The sequence below is a fragment of the Balaenoptera borealis genome (genome assembly GCF_965194805.1).
Source record: "Balaenoptera borealis genome assembly, chromosome: 21".
NCBI classification, from domain to species: Eukaryota; Metazoa; Chordata; class Mammalia; order Artiodactyla; family Balaenopteridae; genus Balaenoptera; species Balaenoptera borealis.
In genome coordinates, this window is record NC_138880.1 from 15,822,491 (window position 1) to 15,836,440 (window position 13,950).

Genomic DNA, 13,950 nt, shown 5'->3' on the forward strand with positions numbered 1-13,950 from the left:
CAAGGTCAGCACCCAGCAGCTAGGAACACCAGTGGGAAACCGAAAGAAGAAACCCATTGTATTTTTTTATATTTTTTTAACATCTTTATTGGAGTATAATTGCTTTACAATTTGTGTTAGTTTCTGCTGTATAACAAAGTGAATCAGCTCTACCTATACATATATCCCCATATCCTCTCCCTCTTGAGTTTCCCTCCCACCCGCCCTATCCCACCCCTCTAGGTGGTCACAAAGCATGGAGCTGACCTCCCTGTGCTATGCAGCTGCTTCCCACCAGCCATCTATTTTACATTTGGTAGTGTATATATGTCCATGCCACTCTCTTACTTCGTCCCAGCTTACCCTTCCCCCTCCCCGTATCCTCAAGTCCATTCTCTATGTCTGCATCTTTATTCCTGTCCTGCCCCTAGGTTCTTCAGAACCATTTTTTTTTAGATTCCATATATATGTGTTAGCATATGGTATTTGTTTTTCTCTTTCTGACTTACTTCACTCTGTATGACAGACTCTAGGTCCATCCACCTCACTACAAATAACTCAATTTTGTTTCTTTTTATGGCTGAGTAATATTCCATTGTATGTATGTGCCACATCTTCTTTATCCACTCATCTGTCTATGGACACTTAGGAGAAACCCATTTTAAATGCTTCAGTGAATGACCCTGCCACACATCCAATACGTCTGCTAGGAAACAAAAACCTACCCATGATAATGTCTTCATTTGATTTGAGGCAATTTAATTCCTGGAAATTCTTTCCTTAATTTACTAGATTTGAGTATCAATCATAGAAGGCATGCGATGAATGACGCAACACAAATGAATCAGCAGAATGATACTGAAAGTTCAGCATCTTCGGGGGGAAAAAGTCATCTGAAGACAAGCACATTACAACACATGATTCAAGAAAGTGGGGAAAATGTAATAAATATTGCCTTGAAATTAAGACAGAGCTGTACACATAGAATTATCATTCTTTTAAGTAGATGGCACAATTCGGATAAAAAGAAGACTCTGAGGTGGCTTCAGACAGAAAGTGACTGTGAACATGAGAGCACTGAGAACAAACAGTAAGGAAATGAAATAAGAAATTAAGAATGAAGCCTTCAGTGTAACTCAAACAATTACTTTATCGAACAAACTATAGATATTATGCTGGAATTGCTATTGAGTGTGAGTCTGTAGGGGTTGAAAGATGTTTCCTTAATCCAGACAGGAGCTACTTTCCACTATTTCAAGTTTACATCAAACGACCTTAGCTTGAGTGTAATTTTAAAGTTATCTAATACCAATCACGATCAGTCATCAATGATCAGTATCCCAGTGTCCCACAAGACCTAGGGATTTCTTTTTTTTTTTTTTTTTTTTCAGTTACTGACATGTACCTACCTCTTCTTTTCATGCCTTTATTTCTGTATTTGGCAGGCATTTATTAGTTAGCATAATTATGAAATTATTCAGTAGCCCAGAAATCCACTGAAGCATGTGATTCTTACCTTACATTTCCACTGGAAAACAACCTTTGAATTCTTGCTACCAGATATGACAAAAGTCCAGTCAAAGCAAAAATCTGTCTTAGAATGCTTTCAAGGTAGCCGGATAGGGTAGAAGAGAGGCTCTGAGGCTGAGGCAGCCCAGCTGAGACACTGAAGTCATTCATGCAGTAAGGTAAGGCCCTGTGAAGGGTTAGATTTCCTGGAGCAAAAAAGCCGACACATACACACACTCGCGCACACACACACACGCACACACAGACCACTTCCATTTCTGGTAATATGGCAGACGGGATATTCAGATATACCTTTTTAAGTATAACTCACCTAAAAATGCTAGATGTATATTTATATAAGCATAGATGTGTATATAGATAGATGATTGCTAGATGTATATAACATTTGGTCTTTGGAAAGGTCCTTTTCTCAATTGCTTACCTAAGACGGGAAACTCAGTGATTTATTCTCTGAATTAGTCCATGTCCTCAATATCTTTCTTTCAACCTAACAGGTAAACAACTGAAATGCCTGATATAGGATTCTTGGGAGCTTCTTTCACTAGCCTAAATGTACGAATCCACAGACCTCTAGCTTCTGGTGTTGCAGGTAAGAAGTCCAATAGCAGTCAAAAAAGGGAAATCCTGGAAACTTGTTTTACCAGGTTATGCCTAAGTGTGTGTTTGTCTCCTCAATCCAGCCAAGAATTCTGAGCCTTCTTACTCTGAAAACTCAGGTCTTTCTTTGGCTTAGGAAAATCTTCTCCTAAGTTATTTAAAATTATTTCTTCTACTTCTTCTGTTCTTCTTCTTTTAGAATGTATATTATTCGGATGATAGGAATCCTGCATCCATTTTCCAAATCTTTCTCCTTTTCCCTCGTGATTGCCATCTCTTTGCATGTTTTGCTCTGGGATTTGTGATGTTGATGGTCCTCGACCTTCTAGGCCACGAATAGGATCCTCATTAGCTACCATCTACCCGCTTGATTCATATGCTGAATTGGTAAGGTTTTTTAAAGCTCTAGGAAGTCTTTTTAAATTTTATTTGTTGTCCTATAGTTTTGTTCTTAAGTGCTCTTTTTAATTTTAGTTTTTAGGAACCCATTTGTCTGCTCCAGTAGGTCTGTTCCATTGGGTGTAAGATCTGAATGTTGTTTCTATGTGTCCTCTTTGGCTTCTGGACACCTTTAGATCCAAGCTTCTTCTAGATCCCCTCCCTGTGGTCCTGGTATAGAAACTGACAGTCCCCCTCTAAGACATCGAGAGGAAGCATCCTTGATCTCTCATCATCCTGGGCTCTCCCAGCACCCATGGCAGGGAGGGCTTGTCCAAACCTCTATGTCCCTTTAGGGAACCCTGGCACACTCAAGTAGGAAAGAATAGATGCTAGGGTTCTGCACATCTTGATTGACAAGCTCTGTTCCCTTCTCCAAGCTCACCCCGCTCAGCACCACTTCTTTTGCAAAGAAGCGGGGGTGGGGAGTGATCCATATGGAGAGCCCAAACCCTCATATACTCCCACTGTAGGTCCTGGCTCTTAAGAGGAAAGTCTTTTGGATTTGGGAGCAGAGGGAAAGGGAATCTCACTTGGATCACATTCTGAAAATCCCCTGCCCAAGGGTTTCTTTCTGTAAAATGAGAAAATTTAGACTAGTGTTAGATCATATTTAAGGGCTCTTTCAACTCCCCAAATCTATAAATCAGAGATTAGATAAAACATATTCACGACTATGATAACTTATGGGATTAGAATGTGTCATGAAAGGAACACTTTAGGGAGATTGTTTTTGAGAAAAAATGTTTTTGAGCTGTAATGCTTTTATGAAAAACCAACAAATCAGAAGATAGGAGATTGAGCATGGAACTGGATGGCGAGATCCTCCAAGCTTTCTGATCTCTTAATTCTGATCATATATTGAATATCAAATGTTTTCTTCCCATAACCTAGGATAGTGCTTCTCAAACTTTACATACGAATCACCTACGGTGTAGGTTCTGATTCAGTAGTTCTGGGGGAGGGCTGGAGAGTCTGTATTTCTTACCAGCAGGGATGCCCACCCGGCGTGTCCGTGGCTCACATTTCAGTAGCAAGGCCTGGAGGATTTGCAGTGGTGAGTAGACCTCTGGCGGCCATCAGTAGAAATGTACAATCATTTTGTCATACAGCTGTAACTTCTTTTTCTGGGAATGTTAAAAAACACCCCCCCCCAAAAGCCAGCAACTGATCTATCTCTAACTGACATTATAAAGGCAAAGCCAAGATAGTTTATTAATTTGGATTCTATTAATCTAGAATTTTGTGTCATTCCAGAGAGGCCACATTGCCAGCAATAATCAAAGAAGGGGTGTGTGTGTTTAGTCCATCAAGTGCTAAAGCAAATGCATTAAAACAGAAGAAGGAGAAACCAAGGAGTTACAAGTGATTAGTCTTTATTTTATTAAAACAATTTTTAAAATTTTCTAAGGCTTTAAATTTGATTCTCCTATCCTTGTCAAGGGCTGCCATAAATTACATTTTTAGGAAGTCCTCACTGATTCAGGCTCTTTTCTGAATCAGACTAGCCCACTCTTTTTTTTTTTCTTTCTTTATAAATTTATTTATTTATTTATTTATTTATTTTTGGCTGCATTGGGTCTTCGTTGCTGCACGTGGGCTTTCTCTAGATGCGGCGAGCCGGGGCTACTCTTCGTTGTGGTGCATGGGCTTCTCACTGCGGTGGCTTCTCTTGTTGCGGAGCACAGGCTCTAGGCACGCGGGCTTCAGTATTTGTGTCACACAGGCTCAGTAGTTGTGGCTCATGGGCTCTAGACCACAGGCTCAGTAGTTGTGGCGCACGGGTTTAGTTGCTCCGCAGCATGTAGGATCTTCCCGGACCAGGGCTTGAACCCATGTCCCCTGCATTGGCAGGCAGATTCTTAACCATTGCACCACCAGGGAATCCCCTAGTCTACTCTTTAATTAGGAAAAATGAGGGCAGTTTTATAGTAGTTTTCAATTTCTCAGTCTTTTGGCTCCTTTCTGTCTATGCTTCTCAAACAGAAAATAAAAAGTGCAATGTTGTTTGACAAACTATTGTCAGTGACTCAAATTAAACAAAAATCTACAAATGTTTGAAAGGTATCCAATTTTGGAAACTATTTTTTCTTTTTTGAACTACAAGTGTATTTCTTATTTTGAATGTCAATAGACACATTTCCTGGCTTTGCCATGGTAAACAGATAAATGTTCCAGAAATTATCCTTTTTTTTCAGATAACAAAAGTAATATCACTCTAGGAAGGAAGATAAACATCCTACACCACCATGTGCTTATTCTCACAGTTGAAGCTCATCTAACCAAAACAAACTTGCAAATTGATATTAATACCAACTTGATATTGATATAAACCTCTGGCCTCATATACAACTCAGTATCACTAGTCCTGAGCTGTTACTAGAAAATTGTCCATTGGCTCATGGAAATTTTCCGAGTTTAGTCATCTTCCAGTGACCTTGCATTTGGATACCAAATGAAACCCCAAAGCAGGTCTTTTCCTTTGCTGGCTTCCATAGCATAATCACATCCATTCATGTTATAAGAGTTACACAGATCTTATATACTGTAGGAAGTTATATATGATTACTTAAGGCTTTTATTAATCAGCTTTATAAAACCATCTAGACTTATTACAACTAATGACCTGGACTTGACAGTTATCGAGAGAACTCTGTGCAGATCATTTCAAAGACTCCTGTTCTGGGGTTTAGAGGTTGGGCAGGCTTTCTCAGTAAAGTTTTCATGGGAAATGCAGGTAATGGTTAATTACAAATATTTCCATATCCTTAGCGTTTCCAAAACTACACAAAATTTCATATGCATCTCTGACTCAGGGATCCACATGTGGTTTGTATATATAACCAGATATTACCTGGTAAAGTCCCTGATGACTTTAATTCACTAAATGAGAGAAAAAACTCTATTCCTCTACTCTCTACTCACAACACTTTTTGACACCAGACGTGTAGGGTTTTTTCCCACATTGACCAACTCTCTGACGCCAGGTAGGTGACCTACAATTCAATTTCAGGTCTGACACTGTCTACCTGGAGTCAGCATCAGAGCCACAGGTTAAGGGATCCATCTCCCAAGACAGACCCCACTTCCGATGTCCTAAGTAGTAGGTCCCTAGGTCAGTCACACTTCTGTCCAACTTGGCTACAAATTGGGGGTTCCAAGACTCCCTCCTCAGGTTCAATAATTTGTTATAACATCTCACAGGACTCAGGGAAACACTCACGTTTACCAGTTTATTATCTAATAAAGGATATGATAAAGGATACAAATGAACAGCCAGAGGAAGAGATACACAGGGCGAGATCCAGAAGGGCCCCAAGCTCAGGAGCTCCTGTCCCTGTGGGTTTAGGGTGCGTCACCCTCCTAGCACGTGGATGTGTAGAAGCTCTTTTACACTGTAGTTTAGGGATTTTTATAGAGGCTTCATCATGAAAACGTGATTGGTTATTAACTCAGTTTCTGGCTCCCCTCCCTTCCCTGGTGGATGAGGAGTGCAGATGAAAATTCCAAGCTTCTAACCATCGCTTGGTCTTCCTGGTGACCAGCCCCAGCCTCTGGAGGAAGCCACTAAGAGTCGCCTTATTAGGACAAAAGACACTCCTATCACCCAGGAAATTCCAAGGGATTTAGGAGCTCTGCGTCAGGAACTGGGGTCAGAGGCCAAATATGAGGATAAAAGATGCTCCTAGGGACTTCCCTGGTGGTCCAGTGGTTAAGAATCTGCCTTCCAGTGCAGGGGACGCAGTTTCGATCCCTGGTCGGGGAACTAAGATCCCGCGTGCCGCGGGGCAACTGAGCTAGAGCACTGCAACTACTGAGCCCGCGCGCTCTGGGGCCCGTACATCCCAACTAGAGAGAAGCCCGCGCGCCGCAACAAAGATCCCATGTGCCAGCGGCTAAGACCTGATGCAGCCAAATTAATTCATTAATCAATTAAAAAAAAAAGATGCTCCTAGCACATTTATCACTTAGGACATTACAAAGGTTTGGGGAGCTCTGGCCAGGAGCCCAGGACAAAGACCAAAAAATATGTTGATTATCATATCACAGTGTTGCACTAACCTCATTAGTTAGACTACTTTAGAAATATCTGCCCTAATGTTAGCCCGGCCAGCAGCAGATTTTGTTTACCTGCAGTTCATAACACTTCTTTGTAACAAGGTATAAGGAAGGAATAGAACCTTACTTGATATCTACTAAAACTCAAGACACCAGTTATCTTTTTTTTTTTTTTTCCTATTTATTTATTTTTGGCTGTATTGGGTGTTTGTTGCTGCACGCGGGCTTTTCTCTAGTTGCTGCGAGCGGGGGCTGCTCTTCGTTGAGGTGCGTGGGCTTCTCATTGCGGTGGCTTCTCTTGCTGCAGAGCACGGGCTCTAGGCACGCGGGCTTCAGTAGCTGTGGCACACGGGCTCAGTAGTTGTGGCCAATGGGCTCTAGAGCACAGGCTCAGTAGTTGTGGTGCACGGGCTTAGTTGCTCTGTGGCGTGTGGGGTCTTCCCGGACCAGGGCTCGAACCCATGTCCCCTGCATTGGCAGGCGGATTCTTAACCACTGCGCCACCAGGGAAGTCCCAGTTATCTTACTTTTTAAAACCTAATTTATTGCTTTTTTAAAGGTAAGTCAGATATATCCCCTTCTTGTTTTCAATCTGTGGAGCTCTTCCATTGAGTGGGGACAGAAAACCCAAAGGTAATCATTGGAGCCACTGTTCAAGGTGGAATTGGAAGCAGACAGTTCCATATGCCAGCACCCAAAGGAAAAAGGAAAGAATCAAACATAAAACAAATATATGATTTGCTACCAAAACACCCAAATCACGCACAAAAAACAAAGTATGTATACTCTCCCGTATCTGTGTACCCACTGTGACAGCCATAGCAGTCATTTGAAAAATGGAAGTATTTATGGGATCTATGATTTCAGACTTGGAATAGGGAGAGATAAAAATAAGATGCAGCTGAGGGCAGCCTCGGGGCGATTCCACCTCCAGGAGGAAGGGGCTGACACCAGCCTGAGGCTCTTTGTACCCCAAATATTGAGTACTTCACTTTGTTTCATGACATTTATTTACTTCTAAAAACCAGAAATACATCTAAGATATAAGCTTGACGGTTCAATGGGTATTAATAATTCATGCAGGAGGTGGAATCAATTCAGTCAGGTCCCTTTCCCCTCCCTCTCCAGGGCCCTGCAGGACCAGTGGTGTGCACAGGGTACAAGGAGAGCAGGTAGATTCTCCACCAGAATCCTCTTCGGTAATCGCCTTCCTGGGTCAGGCGGGGCTGGCAAAGGGCCCCACTTGGTGCAGGGGTTGGGATGGGGCAGAGGAATGAGGGTTTTCTGTCCCTGGAAGTTCTGATGCAATCACAGACAGGTAAACACTGAAAGTCAAGTCCCCAAGGAATGCAAGTCAGAGCCAAAATCAACATTCTAAGCTGGGTCAGCAAGCCTGGGGGCCAAGTAACAAGTGGGAGCTAAGGTAAGGCGCCAAATGGATTAGCAAAACAAGAGAGAACAGCTGAATGGGAGTATCAGGCAGGGCCCAAGGAGGCAGCGATTTGAGGTCAGGCTGACTGCACTGAGAAGCACTCAAATGGTTCAGAATGAAACACCCCCCCCCCCGCCCCCCAGGCTTTCTCCTGCAGGGCCTCCCTAGATTTGCCTGGTGGAAGGCTCTAGAGAAGTCTGGAGCTTGCATTTCTAAGGTGGCAGGAGGTTCCCATGGTCACAGTGGATTAGCTACCGGAGCCCTTATGGGAATCGAGTGTTCAAGGTCAGCTGTTTGTGGCAGGCTGGGGGCAGCAGGGATCTGTGGAGCATGGTCGGGATGGAAGCTGAGGACAGGAGGCCGTGGGGTGAAGCTTCAAGGGCCCGAGTGGGCCTCTGGTTTCTGATGCGTTCGGTCTGGAAGATTCTGAAGGAGACCCAGGCATCTTCCACTGAGATGTCCTCTTTTAGGGATGGACAGCTATCCGTTTATGACTTATTTTGACCCTCAGCATACTAAAGGGTTTTCCAGAGGTCTTTCCGGGCGTCACAGCTCCTCCTGCCCCCCCCCCCCCCCCGCCCTGCCCCAAGTACCTGCCCTCGGCCAGGCTTATTCTTATGGAGTGGGGTACTCCTGGGGAACGAGTACAGTGGATTTTTATACCAAATGCCACTGAGTTGAGTTGAATGCACTGGTTCTTTCTGTTTCTCTAGAACTACAGAAGCTTCCCCCACTGCCCTTTCACCAAGTTAATATTGATTAATTATTGGTAGAAGTCCAACCCAGGAATAAACACTTTACGTGTGATTCTCACTGAATCCGTCCACGGTCCAGAGCAGACCCTGCCAAGCATCCAGGACCCCTTTCTTCGTCTCCAGAACCCTGAGCCTGTCAGGTCCTGCAGCGCGACGGAGCCATTGCGGACACCACACAGCCCTTTACCACCTACTTGGAGTCTTGTGTCTTGTTTAAGAAAATGTTATTTTGAGTTTTCCATCACTCACAGCCAAACCTAATCCATACCGACTAGCCAGGTCAGCAGGACTAGGCTGTGAAAACTCTAAAAAGATCAGACAGTGAGAATAATCGAGCCTATGAGAATGCAGGAAAAATAACATTCCACTAGCCTACCACTCTTGAAAATTTGTAGTTATTTTTATGACTTCGTAGAGAAAATTCCTACATTCTACTTTTTATAGGCAGACAAGGGGTTGGCCCTGAAGAACTGGGTACACTGCTGGATCTGAATTGTCCTGTGTCACGGGCGGTGGCGGTGGGCTAGTCTGTGTACCTTGAGGGAGGCGCCTGGGTGCCTGGTCCACATGCTCATCTGGCTTATCTCATTAGATCTCTTTGACTGAAACTCTCACAAATTCTCAAATCGAAGCCAAAAATCACCTCTTAACCCAAAAGAGTGATTAGCATCATAAATGAGATTTGGGGGCAGATTCCAAGGGCTGCTTAATATAAGGAATTATTCAAGTGAGGGAATTATATGATGGGTAGTATATGTAATACAGATATGAGTAATGCACTGTGACCCATTCCACCAACATTAGCCTTTTTCTACATAAAATATTCTTGCAGTCACTTTATTTGAGAAAAAGTTTATAAAGCATCTGTGAAATTATTTTGCGAATTGTCTATCCCTTGACCATATTATCAATTGGGGTTTTCCTGTGTGTTATAGCCTTTTGTGGGAGTTCCTTCTAAATCAAGGATTGTAGCAGAATTAATTCTGATGCATTTTAATGCCACTCTTCATTGTTAGTCATTGTCAGAAAATTACAAATATTCTACGTTGGGTACTGTCAAATGTTACGCATCATAGTTCTACATGAATAATCTTTTGCTGATAATTACTAGTGAGGCTTGGTTTACTTGCTGGGGTTCACGGAGCTTTATTGACTTGGAGCTAATTAAATTGTTGCCTGCTGCTTTTGAGATTCGGCCACAGAAACATGCCCATGATTAGTGCAGCCTTTGTGCAGGAGGCCCGAGTTGGACTGAGACCAACTTAGTGCTTGCTTAGTGCCTATGTGTTTGCTGGGGGTGGAGGTGGGGAAGTAAGATGGCTGCACAGGGGTGAACGTTGTATCCATTCAAAAACTTAAACATAATAAAAGGCATCCAAATCTGAAGGGAAGGGGTAAAACTGTCATTATATGCAGATGACATGATACTACATATAGAACCCTAAACACTCCACACAAAAACTACTAGAACTGATAAACGAATTCAACAAAGTAGCAAGATACAAGATTAACATACAGAAATAGGTTGTATTTCTTTACACCAACAATGAAACATCAGAAAGGCAAAGTAAAAAAAGAAAAAAAATCCATTTCAAAATAACATTAAAAAAATACTTAGGAACAAACCTAGGAGGTGAAAGACATATGCTGAGAACTATGAGACATTAATAAAGGAAACTGAAGATGATTCAAAGAAATGGAGGGACTTCCCTGGCAGTCCAGTGGTTAAGACTCTGAGCTTCCACTGCAGGGGGCACGGGTTTGATCCCTGGTTGGGGAAGTAAGATCCCGCATGCCACCCAGCATGGCCCAAAAAAAACAACAAACAAAACAAAACAAAACAACAACAACAAAGAAATGGAAAACTATCCAATGTTCTTGTCTTGTACTGAAAGAATTAATATTGTTAAGATGGCCATACTACCCAAAGCAATCTACAGATTTAATGTGATCCCCATCAAATTACCCATGACATTTTTCACAGAACTAGAACAAATAATCCTAAAATTTATATGGAACCGTAAAGGACTCAGAATTGCCAAAGCAATCCTGAGGGAAAAGAACAAAGCAGGTGGCATAATGCTCCCAGACTTCAGACAATACTACAAAGGTACAGTAATCAAAACGGCATGGTATTGGCACAAAAACAGATATATGGATCAATGGAACAGAATAGACAGCCCAGAAATAAACCCACACACCTACGGTCAATTAATCTTTGACAAAGGAGGCAAGAATACACAATGGGAAAAAGTCTCTTCAGCAAGGGTTGTTGGGAAAGTTGGACAGCCACACGTAAATCAATGAAGTTAGAACACTTTCACACCACACATAACAATAAACTCAAAATGGCTTAAAGACTTAAACATAAGACATGACACCATAAAACTCCTATGAGAGAACGTAGGCAAAACATTCTCTGACATAAATCGTACTGTTGTTCTCTTAGGTCAGTCTTCCAAGACAGTAGAAATAAAAGCAAAAATAAACAAATGGGACCTATTCAAACTTAAAAGCTTTTGCACAGCAAAGGAAACCATAAGTAAAACAAAAAGACAGCCTACGGAATGGGAGAAAATATTTGCAAATGATGTGAGAAAATATTTGCAAATGATGCGACCGACAAGGGCTTAATTTCCAAAATATACAAACAGCTCATACAACTCAACAACAACAACAAAAAACCCAAACAGCCTAATTGAAAAATGGGCAGAAGAACTAAATAGACATTTCTCCAAAGAAGAAATACAAATGGCCAACAGGCACATGAAAAGATGCTCAACATTGCTAATTATTAGAGAAATGCAAATCAAAACTACAATGAGGTACCACCTCACAACGGTCAGAATGGCCATTATTAAAAAGTCCACAAATAACAAATGCTGGAGAGGGTGTGGAGAAAAGGGCACCTTCCTACAGTGTCAGTGGGAATGTAAGTTGGTGCAGCCATTATAGAAAACAGTATGAAGGTCCCTCAAAAAGGCAAAAATAGAGTTCCATATGACCCAGCAATCCCACTCCTGGGCATATATCTGGGCAAAACTCTAATTCAAAAAGACACATTCACCTCAATGTTCATAGCAGCACTATTCACAATAGCCAAGACATGGAAACAACCTAAATGTCCATTGACAGATGAATGGATAAAGAAGATGAGGTACATACATACAATGGAATACTACTCAGCCATAAAAAAAGAAAATAATGCCATTTGTGTAACCGAGCAGGACCCTTTGGGGCCTTCCCAGAACAGCCCCCCACCCCATGTCCTCTGCCTGTCTTTTGTCTGTAGAAAAACTTTAGTCAAAGAGTAAATTTAATCAGAGAAATGAAAAAAATGCAGAAAGGAAAACAGTCAAGCAAGACAAAATAATAACAGTTTAGCCATTAAACAAAGTCAAGTTCCTCCTCAAGGGCTATAGATCCTATTCTGAGCCACACTGTTTAAGTTGTTTTGCAGCTACTGAAACCACTGCCAGGTGGGAGAAGTTAACTGTATGCTGCCCACAAGCACTTAGACCCCAGACCAGTTGGAACCAGGTTGATGATGTTGATCCTGATTACCTCACCACCAACCAATCAGAAGAATGTCCAGGAGCTGATCACACACCCCACAACGACCCTCCCTCATCCTGTCTTTAAAACCCTTTCCCTGAAAGCCTTCAGGGAGTTTGGGTATTTTAAGCACTAGCTGCCCTGGACTCCTTGCTTGGCCCTGCAACGAACGCTTTCCTTCACCACTTGGCTTTACTGCCCATGTGCAAGCAGACCCAAGTTTGGTAACATCTGCAGCAACATGGATGGAACTAGAGATTATCATACTAAGTGAAGTAAGTCAGAAAAAGAAAGACAAATACCATAAGATACCATACAGTACTGTACCATATGATATCACTTAAAATATGGCGCAAATGAACTTATCTACAAATCCGAAACAGACTCTCATAGAGAACAGACTTGTGGTTGCCAAAGGGGGCGGGCAGGGAAAGGGATGGACGGGGAGTTCGGTGTTGGTAGATGCAAACTATTACATTTAGAACAGATAAACAACACGGTCCTACTGTATAGCATGGGAAAGTATATCCAATCCCCTGGGATAAACCATAATGGAAAAGAATATTAAAAAAGAATGTCTCTGTGTATAACTGAGTCACTTTGCTGTACAGCAGAGACTGGCACAACATTGTAAATCAACTATACTTCAATTAAAATTAAAAAAGTTTAAGAAGCCTTAAGTATGGCTGACCAACCTTAACTTGATCTTGAGTGTGACAGGGGCCCTGAATCGGCTGAGCGTCTGCTGTCCCACTGCAGGAGGGGCGCGGGGTCCCAGGCGCTAGTACCCAGTGAGAACCCCGAGAGAGAGAGATGGGAGGCACCACGACCTGGTCTGCAGCCCCTCTCGCTCCCGGCGGCTCTTCCCCGTGATTGGGCGGCGCCAACTCCCAGTGTACCCCGCCCACCCCGCCCACCGGCGCCGGCGTTCCTCGTGCGCGGCGGGAGCGCGAGTTAAAGCCGCCTGGGCGCTCCACCTGCCTGTGGCGTCCTGGCGCAGCGCGCCTCGCTCCCGGGTCCCCGCGCTGTCTCCTCGCGCCCGTGGGACGCCAGGCGCTCCTTCTGCTCCTGCCGCCCGTGCTGGCCGCGCTGGGCGGCCTCGGGGGCTCCGCGACAGGTGAGTGGGGCCCGCGGGTGGGGCGCCCCGGGAGGGACCGCATCCCGCTCTGCAGGCTGCGGGGCGCGGGGCTGCCCGGCTGCCGGGCGGGGGCGGAGGAGAGCTTGGGGCGCCCTCGCTGGGTGTGCGCGGCGTGTCCCCCGTCCTGCGGTGACCTTTCGTCTGGGAGGGCGAGGCTAGACTGTCTGGAGGGGCCCCCTGCTTCTCAGCCCTTTACTCCTTAACAAGCCTGCCTGGTGGGTGGGCTCAGCGGATGGTTTGGATGTCTTTTCCTCTCTGGCCCTCAGGCCGGTGGGAAAGGAAGCTCGTTCCGCACTACGCTCCCTTCTAGGTTCTTCCTTTTCCCAACATCGAAGGGAGTGGAATTGGCTTTCTAGCCTTGGTCTCTGATGGGCCCGCCGCCCAGGTTTAACCAGGCAGCAAATTTAGCCTCTTGGAGGCCCGGGACCTTGGGAAGAGGTGCTTCCCTCCAGAAACAGCCCCGGGGA

At 43.8% G+C, this 13,950-nt stretch overlaps 1 long non-coding RNA gene across 2 annotated transcripts in view; it reads left to right on the forward strand.

Moving 5' to 3' along the window:
* Nucleotides 1-263: 263 nt before the first annotated feature.
* Nucleotides 264-13,950, forward strand: part of LOC309619670 — a 92,781-nt gene continuing 79,094 nt past the window's right edge. The window contains exon 1 of one of the 2 annotated variants that reach the window (XR_014239136.1): nucleotides 264-13,462. This is a non-coding gene — a long non-coding RNA (uncharacterized lncRNA). The remainder of the gene's footprint in view (nucleotides 13,463-13,950) is intronic. The other variant, XR_014239137.1, reaches the window with a different exon arrangement.